Below are 13,202 nucleotides of genomic sequence, written 5' to 3' on the forward strand. Positions count from 1 at the left end.
GTACAAAAAATTAGAGTGAAACTTATCATACTTCTGAGCAAACTCTTAAGGGCAACATACCATAATGGGAGGACTAACTAGGGCGCAAAGACTGTTGTTCAAAACCTTGAACAACCCTTCCATCACCTAACAACAAGTTATCTCCACAGATGTCAACCTTGTTTACAGCGCTACCACAGACCTAAACATCTCGGCCTCTCTGTATCACTTTAGTTACTTCATACAGACTGATGGCATCCCTGAAAACGACCAAACATACCTCTATTCTCCTACACTGGTAGCTGGGATAGGTCGACTCTTTCATGCAATAACACCCGCATTCATACTTGTAATCATGAACCCTTTCTTGTTTATACTTCTTTACTTCTTAATCAACTTGGGGAATTCCTCCTATATCCTCTCTTTTTGTTTCATTTATTTCCCCTTTCCTAGGTTACATCACCTCTAATGGGCCTCTCTAGGTCGTCTTCTCTGGTAGGGCACGATCTGGGATGGCTTCTCCTTAGATGGGACCAATCACCATGCCTCTCCTTTTCCAATTAGGGACTTTGGTCTTGGTGGTCGCATCCTGTAGACTGCAGCTATGGGATCGCATCTCCAACCATTGTTCCAGTGGTTGCTTCCACTCTTTTATTGCATTCCCTAGTTCAACACTAGCATTGCCAACTTTTTCTTCTTTCCTTCACTATTTGTGGTCTAGAGTTGTCAATTCTCACCTCTTTCATTTGTTATCTCAACTAGCGTTCCCACCTCTTACTTCTTGGCTTCAATTGTTCATATTTATTGTCTTCCCCTCTTGTGTATTTGGGTCAATTTTTTGGTCCTGGCTTCAGTAACTTTGATCTCTCTTTCCTCCACTCATTCATCCCTACTTTTGCCGCCTCTTCTTCCTTCTCCTCTTGTCACCTTCACTTGCTTCCCAGCATTCATTAATATTTTCTATTGTTATCACCTCCTTGTATGTGGCAAGCCATTTACTTTAATGTTGTAGGTTGTATTACCACACAATCTAGAAGGCCCTAAGGAAGGAAAGCCTAAGGGTCAAAGAGCTAGACTAAGAGATAACAATGGGACAATGTCCCACTGTCACCACAATAAGTATCCCCTTCTCTTTACGGACCTTCTCCGATGGGAGGATTCCCAGTAGATAAACAATCACCTTTAATTGATGTTCTAGGGTTTGAGGTACTATGTGATGAGGTAGGACTTCTTAAGGGAAGCTTTATGTGATGGTATGGCACTTTAAAAGGGTTTTCATTACCTATTAGAGACCTAGAAGAAATTTGCACAAGATCTAGGGTTTTGTGAATTATCGTGGTTAAAGGTACTCCCCAAGGTCAAGGCAAGGTGAAGAAAGGGCTTCTTATGATTTGTTCCAATGAACACAGCTCATAAAACCCTCGAAGAAGTCCCCAAGTCGAGGAAATGCAAACTAGGGTCTCCCTTCTAGGGCACACCCGGGGCAAGAGTTTTCGTGGATGAAAACACAACGGATGCTTGTCAAACATTGAGGAGGTGCGATAAGGCCCTAAGTCTTTTATCTCGGAATCCACCCTTTCACTCTAGAGAATTTCGCTCGATGCCCTAAGCTAGTCGTCCAAGAAGAGGTGACCAAAACTTCGGGAGAAGACAATATGGAGAAAGAAGTATTTGATCACGAAATGGTTTGGACCAGTGCTTTCTCCTTTGGGCTTATGGAATCCTTGATGCTTCAGATTTGCCATAATTGTCCTTAAAGAGGTCAAGAATTGATGCCCTAGCTACCAAACCTCAATAATTACCCACTGAAAATTTATGGAGTTTTATGGAGGAAAAACAAAATTTTATCCACAAGGAACATTCATCACATGTCATGCTATGAGTAGCATGTACAATTTCCAACCAAATGGCTTTCAAAATAAATCTTCAACAATTAGGGCATAATATAATACTAATCTAATTGCATAAATTTCATACATTAGACATTTTTCAAGATTGAAACTTCAACAATAGGCACTTACAAGATGACAATATGATATATCCATCCACAATTCAAGGGATAGCTCCAAAAAAAATCGAATTTCATCTCCAAATATCAAAATGCATCCAAGACATCCAATAGCTAATCCAAAGAAAAAGTTCGGATTTGCCAAGAAGGCCGAAGTTCCCAAGTGTGATGATGATCCAAAACAAATGAAGTTGAGTTTTATTTATATGAGACCTAGTAGGTCGAATTATTAGCCCAAGGCCCCTAACATTATAAAAATGTGCAAAATACATGCCTTGGTCACAAGCTGACCAAGTAACGTTTACAAATTATGAAATAACCATCCAACTGCTAGTCGAATTGATGACATCGTGTTGATGTAGGGCTGTTTGAGGGCCGCGTTGAGTCCTCTTGGTGCCAAAGTGTGTGAGAGGGCTCCATAAATTATGAACAAGGGGATGGCTCTTTACTCTCCATGCAATTCATCGTGTGGTCCCCAAAATTAGTTTGGGGCACAAAAGTTGGTCCCATGGGTCTCTTGATGATAAAATAACCTGTGATTCCCCAATAACGAGGGCTTCGACGATTGTGCTTGCCCTCCCATGTCTCAAGGGATGAGACAAACCTCTTCTGGGCCTTGGATCAACTACCATATAATGTTAACTTGGTCAAGGCACATTGGTCCAAGCATATCTTTTCGTGAATAATGTAGGGCAATGAGCAAACTGGTAAAGGTGTTGAGTGTTCCCATGGCATGGAATGATGCTCTATACATGATGAGAGTCTAATGGCTCTCAATCCTTCATCCATGGGTGTCAATATGATCCTCTGGTGGACCTGGGCCCCGCTTAAGTTTCCCAACCCATGATGAAACCACCTACCAATCACATATAATATCCAATGTGCATCCTCACAATTAAGTACAATAATTCATTAGTACATATAAGTGAATCAATATTATTTATCAAGGGCACATTGAGACTTCATAGTGGGCTTCCTTTCCAAATTAAGTGTTACCTCCATAGGTAGGAGTGGGTAATAAACAACCCTATTAGGTGTTCCCAGTCCCCAAGGGGAAAGACAGGTCACTGGTACATCATTTAATTGATAGGTGTCATGTGAATGATGATGAATGGATGGGGACATGGGGGTCACAAGGCCGAATGCCATGGGTTCAAGGATGGCAATGATGATTATTTGGGTGTATAGATGTAGGAGGGAGCAATCGTTGATGCATGAGTTAACTTGTACTTTGTTTTACCAACCTTCTTTACTATCCTTTTTCTATTCTTGATTTTTCTTTGTATTACTGATCCGGGCTCCAGGAAATGAGAGCATGTTGTGTATGATATAAGTAGTTATCGACCCCTTAAGGTAGAGTAGTTCATCACCCAGGGGTTGGGACGTTCATGGGTTCCTCAATGATTTGGGGGCACTCATAGGGCCCTAGGATCTAGGGTAATGACCATAATAAGGGGTAGAGCTCATGCTTGACTTTTTCCCATGTGCTATATTAAATGTCCCAACCATATTTTGCATTTTATAATATTTTTTCCTTTTGTTTCTTGCTTGTGGCTAGGACATGATTTTAACATTGTTTTAGTTGCATCAACATCTCAAGAAACATTTCCAGGCGTGACCTAGACATGTGGACAAGGGGAGTGGGGGTGTGAGTGCCTTGTGGACCCAGAGAAGGAATATGATGAAATAGGGGTTGTAATGTGCGGAGGGGAGGGAAAAATGTGGATGGAGAAAACGCGACCGCGCTACCAAAATCAAGGTTTCCCAAATAGTGCCCTTCCTAAAGCCACAGGCCAATAAGGGACATCACACAGGATTAGGATTGAGGATTAACCTACCCCATTTGAGGTGAGGGAACAAAACTATGGTCAAAACCCTTCATTTTTTCCAAGTCACTCAATAATCCATTCCCAGGATGCCCAAGGAAAAAAGGCATAAGCAACTGAGTGCACAATGAAGAACATAGCTTTTCTGTTGGATATCCCACCTTCAAAAATATGTTCTCTAAAGATGGGTGAGGGGACATATGGCTAATGCAGGGAGGGAAGATCAAATGGCACAATGTATTAGCTACATTGATGGTTGTCAGGGGCTATTAGCGATTTTCTGAAGAGAGATCTAGGAGAAATTTTTCTCATATGGGGTCACCCACTTTTGGTGGGTGACATGCATTTTTGGCATTGAGATTACCACACTCGCATACTTTCCGTATCTCAACAAGCTCCTACATCATCAACTACCATCAAGTACAAGTATGGATATTCTAATTCTTCTCGCTTTCCTTTCTATTTTCATTTATATTTTTGATATTTCACATTCTAGTTATGAATTTGTATTACCACCCAAACCCCCCCTTTAAATGACAATGCCTTATATATACATGTAAGAGCCTAGGGCTAATAAGAGGTACAAGATAGTCCTTAGGGATAATGGCAGAGTGATACCTAGTGTAACATTGGTATCTTCTTCACACGTTGTATGTAAATTGTTCTCTGACATAGGGGGAAATACATAAAAGAAACTAAGTCTAATGAATCATAATAATGTCAAAGTGTTGTAGACTTATGATTAATATGATTTGTGCTATTTCATGATCTATATTGCAAATTTATGCAAATAGAAAATAAAAGGATGGGATATTTTGTATTTGAGAGTGGTTGAAAGGAAACAATAATGTTTAAACTAGAATTATGATTATGGGGTCTAAAATCCAGATTTGGAGGGCTCCTTGTTTAAGAATGATTGGGACCAACAAAATTGCAAATTGCGTATTGTCTCCAACCCTTTCTTGTTTTCAATTGATGCAAAAAATTTCTTTGAAAGGGCATGTTACCACAAAATTTTTCAGGCCTAGTGCAAATCCTCACTAGGAATATCCAAACCTCGTGGCAACAGGAGAATGGCCACCACTGTCACCTAAACAACCTTTCCCCAGCTATATAGTGGTATATTGCACCACATGAAAGAATTCTCTGTATGTGTATCACCTAGAGTATATTTAACCTGGAATGCTTAAACGATGTGGCATGTTTTCATAGAAACGAGTCTAGAATCAAGATGTAATCGGTCAAATCTTATATAAACATAAAAGTGAAGAAATTCACTAGTTTACTTTTTATTTTTATGGTTACATTTTTCGATATATTATTTTATGTATATATTTTCCTCTTCTCAGGGCTTGTGGATTATGGCCAGAGTTGGAATCCCAAAAGTTAAATGAGCTCACGCTTAATCAAGAACAAGTTTTGAAACCAAGCCCTACTAGAAGGATTATACTTAGGGAAAATCCTTCAACAAATAGCTCTATTATGATGCAAAATAAACTGAAGCCCTTGGTGAGGAGCATGAGGGCATTGCCTAACAAGAAGAATTAAACTCTACCTTACACCAACAAGAGAGGTGTGAGAGTAAAACCCTAGACATTCCTAAGAAAGTGATAAATATTCCTTTCAAATGGATTGATCTAGTTAGTTTTTGTAGTATCCTTTAGTTATCCACAAAGCACCTTAAGAAATACCTGAAATTAACGAAGAAAGATAATTGATGATGAAATATGTGAAATCAAGCTCAAATCACCTTAAGAAATATGTGAAATCAACCACGAAAGATAATTCATGATGAACACCAAAGATTTCATGAAAATATTTCACATTATGGAAAAGCGATCTCAACAATTCACAACAATCTACAAAGGAGGGAGATTTCTCTTTTTTAGATTAGGATCTCAACATCTTTCCTCCTTTTGCTTTAAAAAACAAGCAACTTTTCATCCACAATATGCTTCACGATTAAGTCAAACTACAAGTTATTTCATTACATTACTTAAATCTTAAAATAGGTGAGACATCCCACCAATTAGAGGTTTGATTTGACAAAAGGAGGTTCTAATTGGTCTAAGGGTACAACGTTACATCAAGAAATAGCTTAACATTCCTTTAAAAATTAACCCGAGCGCTTAGGAAGTCAAAAATTCCATTTTGTTTGCACAATGTTGCTTGAATTAAGACGTTGGCCTTTCCAACGACTAGTTTAATGTGGACGACCTAACTTTCCTTGGTGCAAATGTTGAAGTTTTTAAGTTTACTTTGTTTAGAAGCCCTTCATGCAATTTTTTTGATTTATTCCTAGCTACTTGTTATTTTTCTTTAACATGTTATTTACAAAGTAAATACTGAAAATAAACACCAGTGCATGCTCAACATATTACATATTAACAACTAAAAGAAACAAGAACAAACACACCACATGACACCATTATTTTTGGACCAATGTCCCCGGAAAAACCCATTGCGGGAAAACCGGTGCAGCGATCTGAGGGTTTTCTTATTAAGCAATATCAGAGTACAGTCTGGGTGCCGAAATTGGCCTACCCAACAGAGAATTTCCTTAGCAGCTATACCTCAGAACTTCCTTCTCTGCCCGTGCTGGTGCTGCCTTAGTCTCGAAAGACTCTCAGAGTACAGTCTGGGTGCCGAAATTGGCGTGTGTGCGCTCATGGCACAGTCATCGTCTGTCAAAACTTCCTTCTCTGCCCGTGCTGGTGCTGCCTTAGTCTCGAAAGACTCTCAGAGTACAGTCTGGGTGCCGAAATTGGCCTACCCAACAGAGAATTTCCTTAGCAGCTATACCTCAGAGTTTGAGAGAAATCTCTTGGCTGAAACCTCGGAAATTCCTTCCGGCAGCTCTTCAGCACAAAACTATTGCTGCAACCCCAACATTTGCCCAATCTAGACTACGTCAGCCCCTTTTTGTCTCACGCTAGCCCTGCGTCAGCCCCAGGAGGCCCTGCGTTAGCTCTGGGAGCCTCTGTGTCAGTTGCGTTGGCCCCTTTGGTGCTCTGCGCAACACTTGGCTGCCTCTGCGTGGCCCTATGTGAGCCCTTGCTGGCTCTGCGTCATCCTCCTTGGTTGCTGCGTTGCTTACCCGACACAATCTTTGCCTTCTTTGTTTCTCTATACTCAGTGCCCCTCAGCTGCTCTCCCGATCACTGATTCTATCTCTCTTAGCAAACACCGCTCTAGAGAATAGAATGACTGATCATTTGGTGTACTCTCCAAGTGACCCTCAAGCCTCCTCTTATACTTTTCCTGTTGACATCACAACGACCGAGATTAAGTCCCTAATCAACGGCTAAGATTAGATCTGGCTTGATCCATTTCTTTTGGACCAACACAGATTCATATTAATAGACATTAATATTTTATTTTCCCTAAGTTTAGACTTAGGGACTCCATTAAAAATATTAATTATTTTAATATCTCCTGATCTGTTTAGAATTTGCCCAAACCCTTTCTATGTATTGGAGATCTCATGTGCCCCAACCTTTCCACCAAATTTCATGGCTAGAGCACATCCCATGCTACCCTAAATCAACACTCCCTCTTAGCGAGGACTGTGCTCTAGCAATACTCCTCACTGAGTATTACTTTGATCATACGACATCGATACTTGTGCTGATGCTAGGCCTTCCTGCCCAACATCCTCTGCACTGTTGCCTCCTGTACTTCTGCCCATGGTTCTGCCATTACCACTGGTGCATCTGTACGACAGTGCCCTTTGCACCCGTGTTGCTGCTGGTCCTTTCTCCTAGCACTGCATCTGCACTGCACCTCCTCTCATTATGCTGCATCATGCTGCCCACTGCTGCACTGCAACTCAGTTACTGAGAAGTAAGTAACTGATTTCCCAACTGACCTCCCTGTTGGGCTAGAAACACCCTCTGATGCTGAAGCTCCCTCTGCCGCTGACAAGTGCTCCCTCGCTGACCTCTGCACTGCTACAACAACTCCCTGCATCTCGCACCGTTGCACACCTCGCTACGCCTTCCTGCACTGGTGCAACACTTCTGTGCCTCTCGCATTACTGCAGCCTGCTAGCTCTGCGTTGTCTCGGGACTCCTGCACTGTATCTCTCTCTGCCGCTCCATCAGCATCCGTCTCTACCCACTCAGCTAGTCTTGCTACTCCTCGTTGGGGCTCCTGTAGCAAGGTCTAATCCAAGAGGCTGGGTACCTCAAGGATCCTGCCCCTCATTGCCTGTAGTCCACCTGACTACAACTCGATATCTCCCCACTTCCGCTCAAGTGGCGTGTGTGCACTCATGGCACAGTCATCGTCTGTCAAAACTTCCTTCTCTGCCCGTGCTGGTGCTGCCATAGTCTCGAAAGACTCTCCCTTACCCTTCTTCCTTGGGCACTCGGTCGCATAATGACCCATCTCCCCGCAGTGGAAGCACTTGATGTTGGAGACATATTTCTTCTTCCGCTTCTCCTGCTTTCGCTCAGATGCAAGGGCCACATCCTCCTCCTCCTGCTTGACCTTGATCCCTTTGCTGCTGCTACTTGTCTTCGACTGTTGTCTGATCTCTTCCTGGCGAAGCGTTGCCCACATCTCTTCCCAAGGTGGGAGAGTCTCTCTGCCCAGGATACTCTAGACAGACACTTTCCAATCTTCTGAGACAGCATTCAGGGCTGTCCTCCAATAAGATCCTGATCCGGTGTCACTCCTATAGCAGTAAACTAGTCTTGGATCTCATTCAGTCCTCCGAGGAAGGTGTGAATTGATTGACCCTTCTTCATCTGATACGACCTCATCTGGTTCTCGAGTAGCATTCTTCTTTGTACAAAAGTATGCTGGTACAGGTTCTTGAGAGCCTCCCACATCTGAACTTCCGTTTCCTTCTCAGCTATATGTGGTACCACATGATCTGTCAAGGATAATGCACTTGGCCCTCGCCATTGCCTATTTGTACTTGTCGTTATCATTGGGGTCGACTGGGATAGCTATAACCTTCAAGGCGGAGTTCTTGACACGATTCCTGTTAAACTCTGATAAGATATTGGCCTTCTAGACTGCAAAGTTCGATGCTTCGTCTAGTCTATCCTGGTCTCTTACCCCGTGTAGTGCCATGACGCTCCTCTACTTCCCTCTTGGAAGTTCTCTGTTCGACTCCTCTGAGTCTCTACTTCCCGTTTAGAAGTTCTCTTCTGGACTCACTCTGAGTCCTGATTTCCCTCCTGGAAATCCTTCTGCCACTTGTTGAGATGCCCCCTACTCTGATCGTCTTGTGCAACTGCACTACTGATCTAGGTTCCTCGGCTAGAAACCCTTGGTAACAACTCCTCTGGCCCTGCTCTGTCAGTGACTGTTCTGACTACAGTACCTCACCAACTTCACTCTGCAATATTTCTACAGCCTTCTAGACTCCAGCAAATGCCTCTCTGCGAACTGCGTCAGGCCCTCTATGCCTCACGCTAGCTCTGCGTCACCCCAGATGGGTCTTCGTCAGCCCTGGGATGCCCTGCGTCAACCCTCTGGCCCTCTGCGTCAGCAACGCTGGCCTCTCTGAAGCTCTGCGCAGCTCCTGACATCTTCTGGGTGGCTCTGCGTCACACTTATTGGCTTCTGTGCTACTAGAAACAACTTCTGTCACCTCGGGACAACTGTTTTCTACTGCTATTGCTCCGCTTGGCTGATGTCTTTTAGTCCTCCTGTGATCTGCAATCACGCTCTGATACCATGTTGAAGTTTCTAAGTTTACTTAGTTTAGAAATCCTTCATGCACTTTTTTTTATTTATTCCTACCTACTTGTTATTTTTCTTTAACAAGTTATTTACAAAGTAAATACTGAAAATAAACACCAGTGCATGCTCAACATATTACAGATCAACAACTAAAAGAAACAAGAACAAACACACCACATGACACCATTATTCTTGGACCAATGTCCTTGGAAAAACCCAATGCGGGAAAACCGGTGCAGCTATCTGAGGGTTTTCTTATTAAGCAATATCAGAGTGCAATTTGAGTGCCGAAACTAGCCTACCCAATAGAGAATCTCCTTAGCAACTATACCTCACAGTTTGAGAGAAATCTCCTGGCTGAAACCCTAGAAATTCCTTCTGGCAACTCTTCAGCACAAAACTGCTCCTGTAACCCCAGCGTCTGCCCAATCTGGATTGCGTCAGCCCCTCTCTGTCTCACACTGGCCCTGCGTGCACATTTCTTGGCCTGCGTTAGCCCCAGGAGGCGTGCGTCAGCATTGGGAGCCTCTGTGTCAGCTGCGCTGGCCCCTCTGGTGCTCAGCACATCACTTGTGTGCCTCTGCGTGGCCCTGCGTGAGCCCTTGCTGGCTCTACGTCACCCTCCTTGGCTGCTGCGCTACTCTCCCGACACAATCTCTGCCTTCTCTGTACTCAATGCCCCTCAGCTGCTCTCCCGATCACTGATTCTATCTCTCTTAGCAAACCTCCCTCTAGAGAATAGAATGGTTGATTATCTGGTCTACTTTCCAAGTGACCCTCAAGCCTCCTCTTATACTTTTCATGTTGACATCTCAACGGCCGAGATTAAGTCCCTAATCAACGGCTAAGATTAGATCTGGCTTGATCCATGTCTTTTGTACCATTCTAACACAGATTCATATTAATACACATTAATATTTTAGTTTCCCTAAGTTTAGACTTAGGGACTCCATTAAAAATATTAATTATTTTAATATCTCCTAATCTGTTTAGAATATGCCCAAACCCTTTCTGGGTATTGGAGATTTCATGTGCCCAATCCTCTCCACCAAATTTTGTGGCTAGAGCACATTCAATGCTACCCTAAATCAACAACAAAGATGATTCAAACCATGCTTTTAGGCTCCTTGCTTGTTTTTTACTTGAAATGTACTTTGGATTGCTTGGAGACCTATATGGCCTTATGTTTTTCCTCAACATTCCTCCAAATTGACCTTTACATGATCCAATGGGTAGAAAGGGTGGACGACACTCCTTGTCTAGGTCCATTTGCCCGATTTTTGTGTGGTTTAAGGCTTGAACTTTCCTGAACATGAGTTGTCCTTGGTCCATGATGTGTCCTTGACTTGCTTTGACATATTTCTTACTCAACACATTTGCCATGATAAGTATTTTAACCTCACGGTTCCACCAAAAGTAGAATTTGACTCGTTTTGAGGGTACCTCATCAATGCAAATGGGACATTAAAGGGGGTGTTAGTAGTGCCTTGACTTGGAGTTGATTACGCTTGAATTGGAGGTCACAAGAGATCTTTTCACTGCCTTGGAGGATGTGGGTCACTGCATTAGGGGGAGCCCAAATGTATCGCAAACGGTGAGACTTCAATGAAGAATGATGGTCATGGCCAAATAGGTGTGCATACATATGGATATGGTTGATTTGGGGAACAAAGAGTGCATTAAGATAATGGGAAATTGAGGGGAAAATTACAATAAGCGATCACCTTTATAGGGCTACTCGACAAGTGCACCATAAATCATCAGTCATAGTATATCCACCTCTTGAAGCTCGCATATCACCGTAGGAGATAAGAATGTTGCGTGATGCTTTCTTTCCTATACTATTTCTCTTTTCCTTACCCATCGAATGTTGAATGAAAACATTTCCTTCTAGTACTAACCTTTCTCTAGTGGCTTGTGAATTATGCTAGCCTCATAAGGTGTCGATAATTAATATGTTGTACCAAGTTGAGTGATGCTTTGTTTTTGGGAGGGTCCATTGTGAGAGAAACCTAGGCCTTATATGTTGAGGGTTTCTCAATAAATTAATAGCACCCCCATTCATACTTTTACTAATGAAGCCTTTTTCTTATATCCTCTCTCTCTCTGTTTGTTTTGCTTGCCCCTTTCCTACGCTGCATCACCACAAATGGGTCTCTCTGGGTCGTCTTCTTAGGTAGGGTCCGACCTGAGATGGCTTCTCCTTAGATGGGACCAATTTCCGTTCCTCTCCTTTGCCTATTAGGGAATTTGGTCTTGGTTGTCACATCCTATAGACTGCAGCTATGGGATCACATCTCCAACCATTGCTCCAATGCTTGCTTCCACTCATCTATTGCATTCTGCAGTTCAAAACTAGGATTGTCAACTTTTTCTTCTTTCCTTCACTATTTGTGCTACGCAGTTGTCAATTCTCACCTCTTTCATCCGCTATCTCAACTAGTGGTTCCATCTCTTACTTCTTGGCTTTAGTTTTTCATCTCTATTTTAGCCCCTTCTTGCTTATTTGGTTTAGTGTTTTGATTTTGGATTTAGTAACATTGATCTCTCTTTCCTCCACTAGTTCATCCCTACCTTTTCCACCTCTCCTTCCTTCTCCTTTTCTCATCTTCGCTCGCTTCTCACCCTCATTGAGATTTGCTATTGTTATTGCTTCCCTGTATGTGGAAAGACATTTACTTTTATGTTGTAGGTTTTGTTACCACAATCTAGCAGGCCTTAAGGAGGGAAAGCCTACGGGTCAAAGAGCTAAACTAAGTGATAACAATGGGATAATGTCCCATTGTCACCACAACCTGTGTCCGCTGCTCTTTATGGAATTTCACCAATAGGAGGAGTCCCGGTAGATAAGAAATCATATTTTATTGATGTTCTAGGGTTTGAGGTACTAGGTGATGAGGTAGGACTTCTTAAGGGAAGCTCTATGTGATAATATTGAACTTCAAAAGGGTTTTTGCTCCCTATTAGAGACTTAGAAAAAAGTTGCACGAGATCTATGATTTTGTGAATTATTGTGTTTAAAGGTATTCCTGAGATCAAGGCAAGGAGAAGAAAGGGCTTCTTATGATTTATTCCAGTGAATATTAATCTCATACAACCATCGAAGAAGTCCCCAAGTCAAGGAATTTCAAACTAGGGTTTTCGTTCTAGGGCACACGTCTAGTGTGCTTTTTACTTTTTCATCATAATGATTTTTATTTTGGGTGCATAACTTAAGGGTTAGAGCTTGCTCTTATTATTTAGTATTCGATTTTACCCTTTTAGACGAGATAATTTATTGCTCATTAGGGTTGGGACATAAAAGGTTTCCTTTTAATGAAATGGAGTATCAAGTGCTCAGGAACTGGGGTGATGACTAATGAGGAGGGTAGAGCTCATGTTAAGATTTTTCCCATGTGCTAACTTCTATCCTAACCTTCTTTTACATTTTGATTTTCTTCTTTTTCTTTCATTTTGACCATAATATGCTTTTCCATTCTTTTAGTTGCATTAACCTCGAGGACAACATTTCTCCTACTATAGGAGTGTGGACAAGAGTGTGCCAAATCTCAATGAACCAATGACAAGTTAGACCCAAAGAATGGAGGTGGTATAAGGGGCTTGTAATGTGGTATGGAAAGTGGGAAGTATGATGTAGGGAAAGATGAACATGCTATTTCAATCCGTATTTCCCAAGTGCCCCTCCGACAACC

Source organism: Pinus tabuliformis, chromosome 5_2, assembly GCF_031772625.1.
Source record: "Pinus tabuliformis cultivar Carrire ecotype Pingquan chromosome 5_2, CPIR1, whole genome shotgun sequence".
Lineage (NCBI taxonomy): Eukaryota > Viridiplantae > Streptophyta > Pinopsida > Pinales > Pinaceae > Pinus > Pinus tabuliformis.